Source organism: Megascapheus bottae, chromosome 19, assembly GCF_031878675.1.
Source record: "Megascapheus bottae isolate mThoBot1 chromosome 19, mThoBot2.hap1, whole genome shotgun sequence".
NCBI lineage: Eukaryota > Metazoa > Chordata > Mammalia > Rodentia > Geomyidae > Megascapheus > Megascapheus bottae.
In genome coordinates this window covers 40,968,814-40,989,593 of record NC_143527.1, presented here as the reverse complement: position 1 = coordinate 40,989,593, position 20,780 = coordinate 40,968,814, and the positions used below count along the sequence as shown (strand labels likewise).

General features: G+C 35.7%; 1 long non-coding RNA gene across 1 annotated transcript in view; it reads left to right on the top strand.

Moving 5' to 3' along the window:
* Positions 1-11,204, top strand: part of LOC150049894 (uncharacterized) — a 41,656-nt gene extending 30,452 nt beyond the window's left edge. The window contains exon 4 of the long non-coding RNA XR_016538900.1: positions 10,827-11,204. This is a non-coding gene — a long non-coding RNA (uncharacterized LOC150049894). The remainder of the gene's footprint in view (positions 1-10,826) is intronic.
* Positions 11,205-20,780: the final 9,576 nt, after the last annotated feature.

Here is a 20,780-nt window from a genome sequence, read left to right as displayed (position 1 = left end):
GTGATGCAATGTTCCAGTCTTAAGTTGGCAATGTGTGAAGAGCTACGGTCCTTGAATGTACCACATGATAATTTCTTTGCCAGCCCGACAGATCTGTAAGATAATGAATAAAGAGACCAGCTTAGTTCTACAAGAAGATCACATGTCCAGTGGCTGTAACATGTGCAATAGAGACTTTTCTTGAAAGAATAAAATAGTACAGTGGCAATAGGGATGATTTGTAATGAAAAAAATTTTTAAAAAAACACACCCCTGGGTTCTGTTTCCTTCATAAGCCTATAAGTCAGATAGCTCTGAACACAGTCAATTAATTAAAAATGAAATTGGTCTACAAAAAGGATTACAAAGTGATAGGCACAGTAGAGCTGATGTTGTCCTTTATTGTGACCTTAAACTATAGCATATACTTCATACTTTGACTACAGAACACAGGGGTAGCTTCCAGTGTAGCATCATTGTCCCTCCAGTCAGAGGTCTCCAGTGACCTGTAGCACGATTATTATGCTATACATTCTTCATAATTATAATTTGGTAGAAAAGTATCCTTTATGACTTTGGTAACTGAAATTGAACTCTTTATCCAATTCATAGTTTGTATAAGGTTGTACACACTAGTGAATACAGTAAGTAGTATATCAATATGCAGAATATTTGACAATCTAGAATTTTTATCTAGAATAAATAATAAAATTGGATGGTAATATAAATAAACTCTTCCATTAAATTTGTGCACACTATTAGTACGTATTAGGATGGGAAAGCCTGACTAGACTGCAGTTTTAGAAAAGAGATGCCTTTATTTTTGCTTTATATTTTCATCTGGAGAGAACTCTTTATTATAGTAACATTCCCAGTCTCCCATTTTAGAACTGAATGGAATGTTGCTAAAATTATTAATTCATGGATAGTGTGGAATGTGTCTTCGGTGAATATAAGAGTGATAAAAGGTTATTCCTTTTCATCCTGAGCCATTTCATGGTGGCAGTTAAATGTAAATTCATCTGTTTTACAAAACCAAAATTTTCCTCAAATATAAATAAACGCATGCACACTTGCGCACACACACACACACATACACACACACACACATTCCATGCCATGCATTTCAGCCCTATACTTCAACATAGATTATATTTTTCATTCTTCATTCATTTTGTGTATTCAACTTGTCTAAAGTCACATGGGCCAAATGTACTACTAGCCTTGTACCTTAGAATCAAATAAATTTTTATGTGATACTTGCAAGTATCAATATTTAGTCAAGCTTACAGAAGACTTAAAGATAGGAAATTGTAACAACTTTCAAATATTGGAAGAACTCACCTTTATTATTTATTTATTTTTGGCAGGAGTACAGCTTGAACTCAGGGCCTGGGCATTGTTCCTGAGCTTTTTTTGCTCAAAGCTAGCACTCTAGTACTTGAGCTACAGTGCCACTTCATGAAAAATATGTACCTAATCCAGTCTAAGTTATGTAGGAAGGATCACCAGAGGAAGTGATGCTGAGTGTACATCCAAACCTATCTAAGGTAACTGACCTAACCGAAAGAAGAATACGATACAGTATTGTAGGCTGTAGGAACTGAGCACAGAAAAATCTCAAGTTCTATTTCTGCAGAAAAGTCAAATGTGTATTTTAAGGTAGTAACAGTAGTCTGTGAAGAATGGAAGGTGATACTGATTGAGTGCCTGGGTATGGGAATAGACGGAGCTATGAGGGTTACTGTTAGGAAAATGAATGCCATGTAGGGTGGTGTACTCTCCAGTCCAGATAGGTTTCTGTGGTGAATTTCTCATGTGGAAGTGATATTTACTCAGTTAAGCATGACAGGATGAAATTTTAACATGTCCATTTTCAAAACAATATTGTGACTTGAAATTTAGCATTCCCTAAAGAGCTTTGGGGAGACTGAATTGCTATTATCAGGAGCCATTAGAGATAAGTGGAAACAATTTGCTTGATTTATAGCTGGTCATTTTGCTTGTGAGTATGTGTATGTGTCTGTCTGTGTATGTACATGCATATGTGTATATGAACTTATATTTAAAAGTATCCTCTTTTTGTTTAAAATTATAAAATTAAATATACCATCTACAATGAAAATCAGTCATTTCCGCCCTCTTCTCCTCAACCTCAAACCTAGTTACCCTGAGACTCTCTTTTTCAATTCCTTCAGGTATTTATTCTGGCATTTATTTCCTGAATATTCTATTTATCTTTTATGAATTATCTATTGGCCTCAATTATAATAGGTACATATTAAATTGATATTACATCATCCAAGATTTGTCTTTTTTCTCTATAAGATAAGAAAATGTAATCATCCAGCCACTAGATCACTGAGGCTCAGAGGAGATTATCATTTTTTATTTATTCATTTATTTATTTTTGCCAGTCCTGGGGCTTGAAGTCTGGGCCTGAGCACTGTACTTGGGCTTTTCTCAAGACTAGAGCTCTACCACTTGAGCCACAGCACCACTTCTGGCTTTTTCTATGTATGTGGTACCCAGGAATTGAACCTGGTTCTTCATGCATGCCAGGCAAGCACTCTACCACTTAGGCCAAACTCCTGGCCTTCAGATGAGATTATCTCAGGGCCTTGTCACTATCCCCACATTCAATTTCATTGCATTTGCATAAAATTCTTCTCCTAGTCTTGTGGGTGTTAACATTCACCAGATTTTTATAGAATGTCAGGATGTTAGGTATCAACCTTTTATCTCAACTTTCACTGAAGCTATAGGTGTGGCTATGTACCTGTTTAAGCCAATGGAGCATAAATGAAAATGAGTGCTAAATAGCCAAGGATTGAAGTAAAGAAATGTTTCCATTTCAAATCCTCCAATCCTATATTTCTAGAATCTGAAGAGGAGATATCAATAAGTCAGTTTGGGCTGAAACAAAAACAACACCTTAAAATCCAACAAGATAGTGAGATAACAGTGTCACCAGTATCAGGATGGCCTCATGAATTAAGATTTATATGACTACTAGAGAAAACACTTACTTGCCTTTTTTCTTTCTTTTTTTAAATTTTTAATGCCAGCGTAATGTATAGAGGGGTTACAGTTACATTTGTCAGATAGTGGATGCATTACTTCTTGAACATTGATACCTTCTCATATTTTTGTACCCCTCTCCCTCCCACCTTACTTGCCTTTTTAACTCTTACCGAAGAGTTACTTTTGGCAAGAATAGAGTTTCTTACTTTTCTATTGTGTACCCCAATAATCTCTAGATAGCTAGGTAAGCAGAAAATAATTCCATTAAGTATATTTGAACCACTATATTCAAAGAATGTTGTAGCATCTAAAACTTATATACCTCCAACTTCAAGCATCTTACAAACTATCTCATTCCACCTAATGTTCAGGTAGTAGCACTTTGACTCATTCACATACAACCATTCACACTAACTCAGCTCATTCACTATGCTCTACCAAGTTCCCATCCCAGTTGAAAATTAGAGCAAGTCAGCCATGCAAATTAGCACACACGTAATAATTTACTAAATAGACCCCTTGTGGTTTTAAAGAGTTAAGATAAGTTCTACAAACTACCTAATCAAGACTGCTCAAAGCTTAAACCCAAGAAGAGCCTGGCTCATTATAGACTACTACTTTCAAGTTCTACCTTTTTTTCCTTCAGACCTCAGTTTTCTGAGTCACTAGCATTAGAGATGTTGAAACACTAGCACATATCCCCAAATTCTAACATTTTTTGGCCAGTCCTGGGGCTTGAACTCAGGGCCTGAGCACTGTCCTTGGGCTTTCTCAAGGCTAGAGCTCTACCACTTCAGTCATAGCACCATTTCCGGCTTTTTCTATGTGTGTGGTACTGAGGAATCAAACTCGGGTCTTTGCACATGCTAGGCAAGCACTCTACCACTAGGCCAAACTCCCAGCCCCAAATTCTAACATTTTGATAGCACTTTTATAATATACAACTTGTTAGGCCAAAACAATGGAAGAATTTGAAGGTAATTGTCTATGTTGAATTTAACAAATATTAAATAAGCAAAGGCATATGGAATTGTCTTAGTGCACCTCCTCTGCCTAAGAAGACAGTCTTTCCTGGGGCTAGCTTAGGAAATGGAGACATTAATGATAGCAGTCCCCAAGATCTAAAGCAACTAGGGAACTTTTGTGAAATACAGAGAAATAATGACAGGCGACAGCTACCTTGAGATACACACTGTACACATCCAACCTTGAATCAAGGGGATTGTTTAGGGGGAAAACCCAGAAAAATATACTGGTAGGACTCACCTTCAGAAATGCTTGTTTGTTTGTTTGTTTGTTTACTGTGCACATCCTGGGGGTTGAACTCAGGACGTGGTGCTGTCCCTGAGCCTTTCACTCAATGATAACTCTCAATCATTTGAGCCACAGTCCCACTACTGGGTTTTTTGGTGGTTAATTGGAAATAAGAGTCCCCTAGATATTGCTGCACAGGCTGGCTTTGAACCATAGTCCTATATCTAAGCCTCCTCCAAAGCTAGGATTACAGGTGTGAGTCACCAGCACCTGGATATAAGGGCTCATTTTTATCATCCTTTTTATCAGTAATGGTACCCCAATCATTGAGTGATAGTAACCTGACATGGAACATTTGGTATTATCATGATATGAGCCTTACCATCTTGATTGAACTTCTCAAAGACATTTCTCTGGATTATATTACAAATCTGCTTCAATTATTATTATTATTATTGGCCAGTCCTGGGCTTGAGCTCAAGCCCTGAGCACTGTCGTTGGACTTTCTCAAGGCTAGAGCTCTACCACGTAAGCCATAGCACCATTTCTGGCTTTTTTCTCTGTATGTGGTACCAAGGAACCAAATCCTGGGCTTCGTGCATGCTAGGCAAGCACTCTACCCCTAAGCCAAACTCCTGGCCCTGCTTCAATTATTTTTATAGCCACTAGGGACAGTTTACCTTCTTGCATTCCAGCATCCAATTCTTCCAGGGAAGCACAATGATCATATTTGACAAGAGGAAGCTTCAGAATCACTGCTTGACTGGATGAATACAAGAAGAGAGTGAAACAAGTAGCTAAAAATAGAGATAGTTCCAGAAAAAATCTGCATATATAATTGTCATAACAGTTTTCAACTTGTGCTAGTGTCAAGCCAGTGTCTGCATAAAAACCTAGGTAAGAAATTAGAATTTCAAATTAGAACTAATATAGGTATTGCTTATCATTGTGGGTATCTTGTAAAATCATATTTTTTAGTATCAAGTAATTTCTTAATAACTTCAATAAGATCTGTGCTATTCTTCCAAATAAGAGAGGGAATATTGTTTTCAAATGCTAATCTAACTAATGTTACCCTGGGTACAGGATCCCAGGAGAGATGATGAACATTGCAGAACAGGAAGTGTCCTAGGGTGCCTTTGGGTTTGCACGTTGTGAGCTTCCCCTCTGGGATGGGGCTGTTCAGTGCTGTCAGTCACCCAACTGGTACTTTGAAAAAAATATATCAGAAGAATGCCTAGTATGCCACAGATTCAGTAGGAAAAGTTAATATTTAATGTATAAGGCTAATCAAGAGTATAAGCAACTCTAAACTTCAGCTCAAGGGTTTCTGAAGTGAAAAGAAAATGTTTTGATGCAAAGGAGACATTATAGCAAGAACAATATATAATTCCTTGAAGAGAATATGGCCTAAGCAAGACATGTTAATGGTAATTGTTTCCAGTAGGGGAACTTAAATCACTGTGAGGCTGTTTCTGCTATTTGAATGAGCATAAAAGATTCCATTGTTGTTTTGGGCACCCTTATTTTGGTACTAATTATGAAGCTGTGATTCTAAGATTTTTTTTTCCAAATGAGAACAGAGGATATCGTGGTTGATTGTTAGGTACAGAATTTCAGTACCCTGAACTGATGAACCACTATAGAAAAGCGTCTTCATGACTCATATGACTTGCTGCTGGTTTTAGTTTTTTTTGTTTTTATTCAATAAAAATTAAGATTTTGAAAAGACAATTGAAGAACAAGATATTCTGATATTCTGTTCTAGTTGTCACTGTTCATTAGTTTGGGAACAAGAGTTTCAGTGCCTGTACATCTTATTTCTTCACTGAATCTGTTAATTGTATTCTCTAAAATTCTGTAATACTGCAATAAACTTATTAACTTGAACGTGTCACAAGAATTTGATGGAAGATGTAGGTCTTTACCAGTGCCCTTTTAGCTCAAATCTGTATTAAAAATCTATACTACATGGTGCCAGTTGCTCACATCTGTAACCCTAGCTATTCAGGAGGCAAAGACCTAAGGATTGTAGTTCAAAGCCATCCCTGGTATGAAAGTTCATGAGTCTCTTATCTCCAATTAACCACCAAAAAACTGAAAGTGTTTCTGTGTCTCAAATGGTAGAGTACTAGCCTTGAGTTGAAGAGCTCAAACAACACAAGATCCAGAGTTCAAGCTCCAGAAGACACCCTCCCTCCCCCCCACAAAAAGGCTACATGGCTATAGCCAATTATGTGGGCTAATAATGAACTTCCTTAGGCTTCTCCAAAGAGTTCTTTGGGAATAACTGCCATTCTCATGCAAATCATCCACTTAAAGTTTAAAGCTCAGTGGCTTTAGTATTCTTAGATAAGATCATCCTGCATCTTTTAGCTGTCTTCTAGATACCTTCTCTCTTACACCTAGTTATATGCAATCTTAAATCCATATTCTTACGTATAGATTTTTCAATTAAGATATCTCTTATGAATGAAATCCTATAATAGGTAGCATTTTGTGTTTGTTTCTTGAAAATTTCTTTCTGTTAGCATGTGTTAGAACTTCATGGCTTTTTATGGCCACGTAAGTTTCCATTGTGTGGACACATCACATTTAGTTTACTCATTAAGACAGTTGACTTAATTTTTTTAATTTGTCTTGTCTTATCTGAACATACACAGACAAGTCTTTCTATGACTCAGGGCCTGGGCACTGTCCTTGGGCTTTTTCCAGGCTAGAGCTCTACCACTGGAGCCACAGCACCATTTCTGGCTTTTTGCTATGTATTTGGTACCAAGGAATCGAACACGGGTCTTCGTGCATGCTAGGCAAGCACTCTACCACTAGGCTAAACTCCCAGCCCTATACCATTTTAAAAAGCAGATAAACCATTTTATTTTCTCACTATCAATATGTAAAGGTTTCAGTTTCCTCCACCTTTGCCAACACTTGCTTTAGCAAAACTTCAACTTTTTAGTTCTGGTTATATTTGTGATGGGAGCAGTATCTCTTAGAGATTGAATTTGTATGTCTTTAATCATGAACAATTGAAAGCATGCTATCTACATGCTTATTGGCCATTTGTGTCAATTCCTTGGAGAAGTGACTATTCAGATCCTTTGCCTATTTTAAGGGGCTTATTTCTATTGTTTACTCCCTTGTAAGTCTATCCAGTATTCTACACCATGATTATGCAGCTTTTCTTTCCTTTCTCAGAAAGGGAGTAGAACAAAAACTGAAACCTTTTTAAAACTGTTTCCATGTAGTAAGCTTCTGCCTCTCTGTAGAGCATTGAGGCTTTATTGCCGACCTCAAGGCCCCATGTCATGACTAAATAAACCTGACACAATTCTCTTCTGCACTAGTAGTCAGAGTTTTCCAACCAGAACAGTTTTTATCGATCCCCCTGGAGCTACCTAACAGAGAATGGCAATGAGCTGGAATTATGTGAGCTCCTAAAAAGATTACAAAATTTTACTATTTCTTTCACATCCTTTTCATGCCAATTTATTTTTCACAATGCTTTAAGATGGATATTCTGAATTCAGAAAGAGAATAATTTATTTTTCAAATCTCAAAGTTAATTAAATGATGAGTTTGCATTCTTATTTTTCTATGTTTTAAGTGAGTTTAGCATGTTTATAAAAATTACTCTTCATCAGAAGGATCTATTTTGCTTGAGATTTTAGATGTCTAATAACTTGATTCAGTTTATGTCAATCAAAAACTATGATAAATGGACAAAAAAACCCAACAGTAGCAACAGAATCTAGCATGTCATTTTAAGCCATTGATTAATAAGTAATAATAAGCCATAAAAACACAACAGGAGAATATGAATGGAATGACCATAGGAATATGATAGAATTAATAATTAATCCACAGGTAGCCTTTAAACCTCCAGTAAAATAGTTAAGAATAGTTTTTTTCCTCACCAGGAATATCTTTAATGTCTGTTTTAATAATCTAATGCCGCTCAAAATGCTTTTGGTTAATATTTTCAACAGGCTTTTCATTGTTCTAGGGACCAACAAGATGTCACCATATAAAAGAGGAAAGAATATCTGAAGCTGGTCCCTTTTCTTCTTTAGTTCCTGACTCCTTGAATTTCATCCTTGTTAATCATTTTGTTTTGTTTTATTTTTCCAATGTTTAGGCTTGAATTATTCAGGGCCTCACACTCACTTTGGCTTGCTCATCTGACACTTTACCACGTGAGCCACACCCCAGCCTTGCTTTTGGTTGGCTATTTTAGAGCTCGAGTCGTTTAGACATTTCTGCTTGGACTAGCACTAGCTTTGAGCTGTGATCTTCTGAATTTTAGCCTAGTATACAGGAAGGATTATAGACATTAGACCTGGCCCATATATGTGTTAACTTATCGTTAATAATTGTGCTAAAAGGTTTCAGGTCAGCCTTTCAATTTATGAGTACAATGCATCTTGGTCAATGGCATCTATTTCATCATTCTCATCGCCCTCAATCCTATTTAGCCTATCAGGTTATCTGGTTCCATTTCACTTATTTATCTTGAATAACGTGACTGAATTCCTCTGGCTTTTATCTCTCTGTTTTTTTGCCCCCTTCTCCTTGATCTCCCTCCTCCACTGACAACACATGTTTAAAGTTCCAGGTATTCATTTTGTTAATCTGTCAGTTAGTTGTTCAAAGGAATTAGACCATTGGAATCCTCCCCTGCATATATTATAGTTAATATGTTTACCTGTTGGTGTATATGTTTACAGTACATGTTTACATATGTACTATAATTTAGATCTAACTTACACATATGAAAGAAAATACCTATCATTAGTCTCTCTGAGCCTGACATTTTTCGTAACATAATGTTTCTTGTTCTATTCATTACTCTGCAAATGACATATCATTTTTCCTAAGGGTTTATTTTTTATTGAACTGCACAGAACTATTTCACACTAGTCACACTTACACACTTTGCTTATCAGATCTACTCATGAATTTCTATGCGTACTAAAGAGTATTTGGGCCAATAAGCCTACTGATAAGCAACTTCTTCAGACACTCTTGAACAAGATCCAAAGAAAAACCAGCGCATATTATTTGTCTTTATATAAAAATAATAAGATAAATAGTACAGAAACAAGAAAGAGTCACAATCTTATGTAGATTCATCTTTAATTTAACCTGAACTCTTTAACTGACTAAAACACATGTACAGCAAGAATGATGGAAGAGAGAAAGCTAGGAGTGAGAGAAATTCAACATAGGATTTTTAAGGGTTGTTTAACTCTGTTGAACATTTAGATTAAAAATGAATAAAAAGAATTTAATCAGTCATAAATAATGACAGTAAAGCCATAGACTCTTCCTATAAGCAACGTCTTTGTCATTGTCCTGGATTTAAATTCAAAAGTTATTCTCACTAGACAGCACTTTAAAATTCAACTATGCAACATGTAGGGAGGGGTCAGGAGGGAAAAAACGTGGGAAAAAATGAGGGAAGAGGTGGGACTTCGAAAAGGAAATGTACTTATTATCTAACTTATATAATTGTACAGCTCTGTACATCACCTTTACAATGAAATTAGAAAAAATAATAGTTCCTGACATGGTCTTCTTAGGAGAGGTGAGAGTAAATTATTGATTGTGCTAAAGAAAATTCTTGAAAATTTCCTCTTAGGGTCTATACCACTTTCTCGAAGACTGCTTTCTTTTACAAAGTTAAATAAATTATATAAATAAGCTTTTGAAATAGCAAACAACAAACAAGTACTGAGGAATAAGAAAGTCATAAAAGTTATTTTCCTGAAATAACATCCAGAAAAACCACACTAAATTTTAAAAATATTGAAAGCTTAAGGAACAGTTATTCTTCAGTGGTTTGGGCCTTTAAAAGTCCATAACTTTGCTTGGAAAGAAATGTGCTCATTACCTTACTTATGTAACTGTAACCCTTCAATACATCACCCTTCCATACATCATTTAGTCTATACAATAAAATATACAATTAAAAAAGTCCATAGCAACTAAAACAAATCTTGTCAATTCATTTTATTTATAAATGGTGAAAGCAAATAAAAAAGAGATGTTTAGATAGATCATCCATCTCGTATTGTATAGTAACACTAAGTAAACAAAGAATGTACAATTTTTCAATGTCTTTCAAGCTTGGGTATAGTGGTACTTGCTTATAGCTCCAGCTACTTGGGAAGTTTTATTTTTACAATATTGAGGCCTGAATTCAGAGCCTCACACTCACTTGGCCTGCTTACCTGGCACTTTATCTGCCAGATAAGATTGCTCTTTAAGACCAGCCAGTAGGCAGGAGTAGATTTCAACTGTGTGACCCCCTTTGAACAATTAATTGCAAGACATCCTGTGAAACAAACTAGAAGCAAAGGTCTTGGGCATCATGGCTCATGTGAAGCCATGACCTTGGTCCTTAATACTGCCTTTCCCTCAAAACAAAAAGTACTGAAAGAATCAAGTAAATGTTATAAGCAGGATATAGCCAGATAACATCAGAATGGCTAATAAGAAATAAAGCAATAGACTTGAATACATTAAAATGTGTCCTTCCTAAAAAAGTACACTCTTCCTATTTGCAGGTGATATGAACCCCAAGAAATGTCACGACAAACTATCAGAGATGATAAAGATCTTCAGCAAACTAGCAAGATGTGAAATCAACCCACAAAACCAGCAGTCTTTCCATTTATCAAACAGAGGAATAGAGAGGGAAATCAGAACAAATCTATTTGTAACAATAGCAAATAATAAACAAAATGCCTAGTTATCAACCTAACCAAGACTCCTATAACAAGAAATAAAATTTTGAAAGAAGAACCTGAAGAAGACACAAAGAGGGAAAGACCATGTTCATGGATTGGCATCATAATTATTGTAAAAAATCACCTGCCAAAGATAATCTACAAATTCAATGAGGTATCTATTAAAATCACAATTTCATTCTTCACAGAAGTAGAGAAATCCACTGAAAACTTTAAATGGAACTACAAAAGGCCAGAAATAGCTACAGCAAATGCTGGCAAAGAAAAGAAATGCTGGAGGTTTCACAATTCCAGACTTCAAACTTGACTAATAGATTTCATTATAGGGTAACAAAAATAGCTTGGTACTGGCTTTAGAAAAACAGACCTGAAGACCAGTGGAACAGATAAAAAGACCTAGTGATGAACCCACATGCTTTCAGCTATATGATTTTTGACCAAGGAGTTAAAAATATAAAAAGCATGGAATAAAAAGCATGTTTTACTCACAACCTTTAGAGATACAAGATGATAGATAGATAGATAGATAGATAGATAGATAGATAGATAGATAGATAGACAGATAGATGGATAAATGTAGGTGACATTTACATGGGAAGTGGAGAATACATAAAGGAGAGAGTGAAGAAGGAAAATCCGGGAGATTGTCTTTGGGCTGATGACAATTATTTTCAATAATTTTGAAAAATCTTTTCATTTTACTTTTTAAAATTGTATTTTATTTTTGGATAATATATAGAGGAGTTACAGTTAACGTTTATCAGGTGGTGGGTACATTACTTCTTGAACATTGATACTCCTCATATTTTCTCCAACTTTCCCTCCCACCATCCCCTCCTAGTCATCTTGTTTTTCTCCTTTTTTTCCATATTTCAAATAAACAATATATTAGGTAACAAAGTCAGATACAGTTATCTCATGAGATTAACCATAAGGGAAAAATGAGAAAATGAAATAACTTCACATAGTATATTAAGAGCAACAATCACAAAGATGAATTTGTTATTTTCATATCCTAGAATTCATTTTGCTTAGCCTTACCCTATATGGCCATATGTACATAGCTTTTGAGCTATTGTGATCTTCTGCTAGAAGAATTGTAGATGTGTACTAATTATTACAAATGAGGGAAACCATGAAGCCTGTGTTACTTTGGGTCTGGCTTAAAAAATCCTTTTATTTTAAATGTTATACATTTATTTTTGTTATTACTCCCTTGAAAAATATAGAAAACTAAGAATGATAGTTTAAATTTTTGTTATATTGTTTTCAAGTGGGGAATTTTGTCTTTGTATGGTTTTAAAATGTATGATTATGCTATCAGAAAAGTTGCCTGGATAAGAAAAAATTGTCTTCTGGAATTTTTTAAAACTAATTTATATTTTACAGAATTAAGTGTATATACTTAATATATAATTAAGATACCATAACTTAGTTTTAGAATATTGAAAAGAAAATTTATAATCTGTATTAAAAAATAACAAGAATGGTAAATCTTATAATACAAATATGTGAAAGAATGGAGGGAGGAAGAGCTATATTTTTTATTGCTGAGTTTCAGCTTATATTTTGTGTTACCCATATTTTTAAGAACAGTTCAAAACCTTTCACTATAGCTATTCAAATTCATTGGAATATTGTTAGACTCCAACAATTTAAGTGACAGCTTCATGCATTCCTCAACAATGCTGACTCTCAGTATGCTAAATCTACCATTCTTTTCAATATATTTGCCTTCCAATTACTAGGTCCTCACAGTAAATCCAGGTTGTTTGTTAAAGATGCCACCTAAGAAATAGAAAAATACAGGAAAGAAATTGAATGACTACTAAATCCACAAATATTATATATCATACTAATTAGGTTATGATTGACATATCCAATTACGATAAATAACATTTTTCCTTTTTCTGGTAAAAAATTCAACCTCTAAACATTAATAAAGGGTCACTGGAAACATAACAAACTTTCTAGAAAAACAGAAGCAAATTTAACATGAAGTTCACCTCATATGGAATATTCTAACAGAACTACTCTTTACAAACCTACACGATTTCTGCCCATGTATGAGAATATACGTTTCACAGAAGAAGGAAATAGTGAAAGCCTAATGACATTTCTGTCATATAGTGGGTGTTGGCAAGCACTGAAATAAAAATGTTCAGTGGATCTTAGAAGCAGGAAGGAAATCTCTTAAACTTCAAATCCATTGTGTACATGAGACACGCATCTATTATCTAAGATGGCTTAGATATTTTCAACATCATGCTATAAATGACACCTAAGATGTAATCAGGGCTATATAATGAGTGTACAGTATTTTCTATTGCATTACTTAAACCTATGAGATGACCACTAGTCTCATGTTTCAGATATCAATGTGAGCTCTTTGAAAGCAGACTCATCCATGGATGAGTCAGAGACATTATCTGGGGTGGGCTGGTTAAGGCTGGAACTGTAAAATGGAACATGCCAATGGTCACTTCTCTTGTGGCCTTCATGATTAGCATGTCCAAGACTGAGTTGTTCTGCAGCAGACATACCTTTCAGGTTTGGGTAAACCTACTGTTTCTTTAAATTACTTTGACTTATTTTTCAAAATATATTATTTCCATACATACTCCAGAAACTGTTCGGGGAAATCAGATCAAGGCAAACGACCTCATGACAGCATGAAATCATCTTGATACTAGCAACTAGCCTCGAAACGCTGGACAATGTCACCACTCTCCAGGCTTCAAAAGATGACCAATGACAATGATCCTAAGCTACTGACCCTGTAAACAATAAGGGTACACAAAAAGGCAGGTTCTCCAAATCAAGGCTCAAAAATACACATTTTGCTCTCTTTCTCTGTTAGAACAAAGAACATAGGCAGAGACTAACATTATTCCTCGAAAGAAGTCACAAAATAATGAAAAAAAAGATCAGTTGCAGAGCCAATTTGTGAGTGTAGAAACCAATAGTAAGCACCAAACAGACTGTCTTACAAGATAAGCAGATCTGGGCACTGATGGCTCACACTACGTTCCTGACTATTCAGGAGGCTGAGATCTGAGGATGGAGGTTCCAAGCCAGCCAGGAGGTGAGAGGCTTATCTCATATAAATCACCAGAGAAAACCAGAAGTGGTGGTGTGGCTCAAGTGGTAGAGAGATATCCTCAAGCAAAAAATTCAGAGACAGTGGGTAGGCCCCGAGTTCAAGCCCCATGCCAGGCATATTCTCTCTCTCTCTCTCTCTCTCTCTCTCTCTCTCTCTCTCTCTCTCTCTCTCTCTCTCTCTCTCTCTCTCTCTCTCTCTCTCTCTCTCTCTCTCTCTCTTTCACACACACACACACACACACACACACACACACACACACACACACACACACATATAAAGATAAACAGAAAACTGGATCAAATTCATGAAATAACAAAACTCCAAACAGGGCAGCTGTCATCTATCATAAACACCCCTGCTTAAGTAAAAAAGAAAATTTAATTTTCTTTGGTTATAATAGGGGAACATGTTAATTCATTGACATATTTCAGGATGAAATAATCTGACAATCGTGTTTAGGTATAAAAAATTCATATAGTAACATTTTGAAAGATGACAGATTTCCTAAGAAATAAGCAACAATATTTCTATATTTGAATATTAAGCATGATTGAAAGGAAATCATTCATCTAAATTTCTTCATAGGATTTCTTTCCTTTTTCCTCTGGTTGTTATTTGGATCTATTTTTATTCTTTTAAGTTTTGGGAATGTATTGGTCATGGTTGAACCAGGGAAGTAAGATCAGTAGGAGACCCATGTTAAGAGATTTAATGCAAGGAATTGTCCTGTGTCAGTGTGGGCGAGGCTAGGCAAGAGGGAAGTCTGTAAGACAGGCCATGAGGAAGGACAATGGGAGCTTAATGTAAGCTAATTTAGAGGCATTCTTGCATTCTCTCCTTAAGAAAGTCTGAGTCTTTTTCTAAGGCCTTTACATTGACAGAATCATACCACATAAATTATGTTGGATGATAGAGGATTAGCATTCTCTCTTTTTTTTAAGGTCATCCCATAGATGTTGGAAATATTTCATAGCAGCCTTTTCCTTAATGTTTAATTGGATAACTAGTGATTAAAGGCTAGCCAAGTTGGCATATGAAGACTGATCTTTGCAGGGAATTGTAAATTCATAGCTATAAATTATTCAAAGTTTAAAAATAATCTGTGACTGGAAATGTATTGGCTCTAAGTAGTCAGTCTGCTAACCAACTGATTACACACACACACACACACACACACACACACACACCTGACAACATTCAAAACCCGATATAATTCCATGCTATTTCTTGGATTGGACTTTATAAAACAAATAGAAGACAGCATTGTTGCATCCATAAAGATCAGGTGTTAGGCCACCTGGCTTTATGTGATCATTCTTGTCTTATCATTGGCTTAGAATTCTATTTTTCTCCTCCATTATTTTCTACATATCTCTATCCTCATCAAGGTTATCTAGCCATGAAAATTAACTGCTGGAGCTCTAGACTTGGCTTGCTTGCTTGCTTGCTTTGTGCTGGTCCTGGGGTTTGAACTCAGGTCCAGGGAGCAGTCCCTGAGCTTTTTTTGTTTTTTTCTCAAGGCAAGTGAACTACCACTTGAGACATATGTCCACAACATGCTTTTTAGTGGTTGACTAGAAATGAATTTTATGGACTTTCCCATAACTTAGTTTTAAATCTTGGTCCTCAGACAGCTTTCAGAATAACTAGGGTTGCAGGTAGGAGCCACCAAAATCAACCTGTTTCTTTTTTCTTAGCTACAAAATGAAAAAAAAAAGGCAGGAAAGATTAGTCTTTTCTGCTTTGAAGATCATTCTGGAAGTCCCACATTTGTGATTGTGTACCATTAGCCAACATTCCTTCATACAGAAACAAAAAGCTATAAAGTGCAGTGGGAATTCAGTTTCTGCCTTTAGGAGGCAGTTTATATTCAAGATTGTGCTATCAGAGGTCAAAATAATGATTGGTTTGGCAAGCAGTATCTTCTCAGCCTTGCATTGTGACCTGCAAAATATGAGGAATATGATGTAATTTGGATCTTTTCATTCTTTTCTATTGTAATTAATAGAAGGGTTACATTATATTCACCAGATAGAAGGTGCATTACTTCGCAAACATTGAGACCCTTTCGCATGACATGGTTCCCATTTCCCTTCTCCCTCCCCCCACTCATTTTAATTTCCCCCCTTCCCTATCTAATTTCAAATAACCAATTAAGCACACATAAAATATATCAGATAACAAGGTGAAATATTGTAACAATATGATTTATTCTTATGTTTTAAAATTATTATAAAGGTGATGTACAGAGGGGTTACAATAATATGAGTAAGGTAATGAGTACATTTTTTGAAGTGTTGCCCCTTCTCGCCCATTTTCCCCCACCTCTCCCCCTGATTCCCCTCCCCACAAGTTGTGAAGCTCATTTCCAACACAATGTCTATTGAGTATCCTTCTTGGAGTTCATTTCAAATTAGCACCAATTCACATGGTCACATGCACTTAGGTATTGTACCCTTGTGAGCTTCTGCTAAGAACATGGGATTGGAACCTCTAAGAGAGAGACAAAAACAAAGCTTTCATTTACAACTTCTGTGATAATACAAGAATGATGTATAACGCAGAGAACCTGCCTCTCATAGTGGCTATTCTTTCATTTTTCTAAATGAGGGTAGGAGGTACCATGTGTATGTTTTCAGGTATGCTTGTATGTTTCCATCTAGTTTTTTCATATTTTGCCAAGTGAATAATCTCTGTAACCCCTCTTTCTAATCTAGGAAGTGGTTGCACCCAAAGATTCATGTTTAATGTTTTAGCTCTTTTGTTTGAAAAGGTTTCAGAATTTAGAGCCAATGTTTTGTTTTTTGTTTTTTGTTTTTTTTTGCCAACATCGTTTGTTTGGCTCCAACTTGGTGTTGATCCTGGCAACTGAAGATCTGAGTCATTTCCAAATATACTCCCCACTTTGTATATGACTGGGATGATTGAATATGGTCTTGTGTGTATTGTCTCCATTTTTAGGACCCTATCCTGCATATAATAACTTTATTGCTTAAAGCTATCAAGGATGCCAGAGAGAGGTTGCCCTGCCTTTCTTTACCCAAGACAACCTTGGATTTTGGTATGTTTCTGAAATAGTTGCTGAAGTTAAACTTTTGCGGGGTTAATTTTAATTTGGTATGTTTCTGACATAGTTGCTGAAGTTAAACTTTTGGGGGGTTAATTTTAATTTGTAAAAAAACACTTGAAGATTATGCATTTGCCATCTTCCTTTCTTATCATTCCCAGGGGAAGATGCCTCTCTTTTAATACAGATATAGAATTATTACCCATGTGCTCAATAAAGGAAGACTAATCATGAGAATAAAGAAATTTACTGTGTAGTAAGGAGCAATGTTTTAGAGAGAAGCACAATATATGTGTAAGATTTCAAACTTGAAAGGAGGATGTGGTGTATAGGAAATAATAGTCACTTCTGTTTGAAGAAATGCTTCATTTGCTCATTAACTGATTTCTTTAGTGCTAAAGCGCCTTGACTGTGCAATAATAAGGTTGAACACCTTTCCTTATTGTAGTAATTTGTAATCATTTACAAGGTTGCAGAGTAATAATTTTTATTATTGCTGTTAGGAGATGAGTCCATTAGGAAACAGTGATTGCTAAATCTTTATTCCTTATAGCATCGTGTGAAGAGATTTATGATACCAATCACTGTTTTCCATGAGACATTGGCCTTTAATTGGTGATACCTGGGTATAACAGCCAGCAGAGAACTGCTTTCAGCTATATTTTTTCTCTAGATAGTCATAAAAGGACTATTGTCTTCCTACAATCTAAATAGCACTTTAGTACTGTGCTCTGTATTCCTCAAGGATTTGAACATTTATGTCTTCTTTTTGTTAGGGCCTAGTCTTTGTCTGGAATTGTTTTTGGAAAAAAATCTCCATCTATATTTTGCCAATATATTTTATTTCTAATATAATATTAAGCAAACTGTCACTTAGGCCAATGTTTGGATATGATGTTGTTCAGGAGACTACTCTTTTAAAAAGTAGATGGCAAACGGCAAATTCCAATTCAGAAATGTAGAGAGTTGAGAAAATTGACATTCCTCTTGCTACAACAAGAAAATTTGAACAAACTATAAATTATTGACTTTTCTTAAATCCATGAGAGAACTGAGATAAGAGAGCCATCCACAGAACACTGAGTATTTCATGGTCCCATTTACAAAGAACAAGAGGATTAGAGAACATTAGTTATTGCAAGGGCTGAATTTGGAGGGGGGGAATACATTACAAAGGAGGCTACAGAGGACAATTTGAGAGAGACAGACTGACGGAGACAGAAGGAGAATGCAACTAAACTCATATGTCCCAGAAGTCCTTCTTTCTAGACAAATGAATCATTAGAGACCTGGATAGAAATGTCCAGTATAATACTATGTGGATTATGAGACTTTGTCACAATCCATTGACTGCACTGCACAATAGAAATGGTGAACTTTTTTTTTTCTGGTCCCAGGCTTGAACTCTGGGCTGGGGCACTGTCCCTGAGCTTCTTTTGCTAGCGCTCTACCACTTGAACCACAACACCATTCTGGCTTGTTTTATGATTAATTGGAGATGAGATTTATGTACTTTCTTTCCCTGACTGGCTTTGAACTGAGATCCTCAGATCTCAACTTCCTGAGTAGATCGGATGACAGGTGTGAGCCATTGGTACCCAGCTAATGTTAGATATCTATATGACAGGTCTTTTTTTAAAAAATCAAATCATGCATATGGACCCCAAGAAATACTGCGGACTGTAACAAAGTAATTGCTTTATATGTGAAAGCTATTTAATAAGCAATGAGAATGTCATCATCTAGCACAAATCTGGTGTTAGAAGAAATTTGGAATCTGATCATAGGAACACATATGTTGAATTTTGAGGAGTTCTTGATAATAATCTGCCAATATATGCAGGGCTACAATGATAGATGGTATCAGTTAGATGTCAGTGCTCAAGCCTATAATTCTACTCAGGAGGTTGGTATCTGAGCACTGTAGTCCAAAGCTAGACTGTACAGGAAAGTCTGTAAGAGTCTTACCTTCATTTAACCAGCAAAAAGCTGGATGTGGAGCTGTGACTCAAGTGGTAGAGAACTAGCCCTGCGCAAAAGCTCAGCAAGAGTACCCAGACCCTGAGTTCAAGCTCTAAGGACAGGAACACACAAGAAAAAGTAAGAAAAAAGAACAAACAAAGAAAGGCAGGCAACAAGGAAGGAAGGAAGGAAGGAAGGAAGGAAGGAAGGAAGGAAGGAAGGAAGGAAGGAAGGAAAAGAGGGAGGGAGGGAGGGAGGGAGGAAGGAGAGAAAGAGAAAATAGGTTGAATAATTTCAGAGAGAACAGTCTGATTTAAGTAGCTTTTCTAAATTTCTGCAAACTGCCATGCACCCCGCAAACCTAGATACACAAGTTGGAAACTTATTCAGTAGATCTGTATTATCTGACATAATTATTAAGTATCTCGAGGCTTTATTTCCCTCATTCATGACAATTATAGTTACAAGGATTGCCTCTTTTGCAATTATTTGCTGAGGCGATAGGTTCTGGAACTTATCATGTCTGAATTTAAATTCTTGTGTTAACGTCTGACTTCTATGACTTGTTAACTTGTTTGTGCCCTGTATGCTAGCAATGGTTCATCACTTCCATTAGTGGAATACAGGTAGATAAAAGAAAACACAATGTATAACACATAGTAAAGATGAATAATTTGATACCTTACATATTCTAACTGGTTGGATAACATTATCACTTGACATTGTTTTTCAGCCTATTTAATACTAAAAAAATATAAAAACTAAAATGTTCCAGCTGTCCAATATTTTGGGAAGTAAGTCTAAATTTATTGATAATGTCCAGTTTTCCTTCTGTATATGCTTCACAAAAACTTCTATATATTGTCTGCCAAAACTGATGTGGTTTTTGTTTTTAAAAGACTAACTTGGAGCTGTCTTGGGTTTCATGACTTGGGATGCAACAATAAAGACTCTTATTTGGCTTATTACTTGTAGGATCCTTTCTGTTCATACTGGATGGAATACAACCAAACATGCATGTTATTACTTCATAGGGTTTAGATATTTTCTATTGTTTTCCTTACCAAATATTAGCTAATATTATTTATCAATAGTAGAAAGTTGGAAAAATCCCATAGCTGATTCCTATACATTGAGCCATCATTTTTTTCTGAATCAATTTCTTCTCATCACTCCTCTCTTTGTAATTGGGATATAATTCAAATGTGAATTCACATATAAAATTCAACTACAACTAAGTGGTGGAGAAGGGATGTGGCTCTAGAAGTAAAGTAGCTGCCTAGCAAACACAAGGCTGTGTGTTTAAATTTCATTACTTCCAAAAAAGGTCAATACAGAGAGGCTTATTATGTCCACAGAGATGGGTTATGATCACCAACATTTAATGTCAAAACATTTCTATCTCCCTAATATCTACTTTGATATTATCTAGTTTTGATACTATCTAGTTGGGCAAGATCTCACTGATATCTACTTCAACATTATCTCCTTAACAGATGGAAGGTACTGTTTTATGATGTGGAGACTCTATCCTTGCCGCTGTCTAATTGCTATTGTGTGAGTCCCAGACTTTAGTCTTTTCCTTTTGTGAGTAAAGTGTCTTTTCTATCAAAATAGATTGTTGCATCCTTGCTGTGAA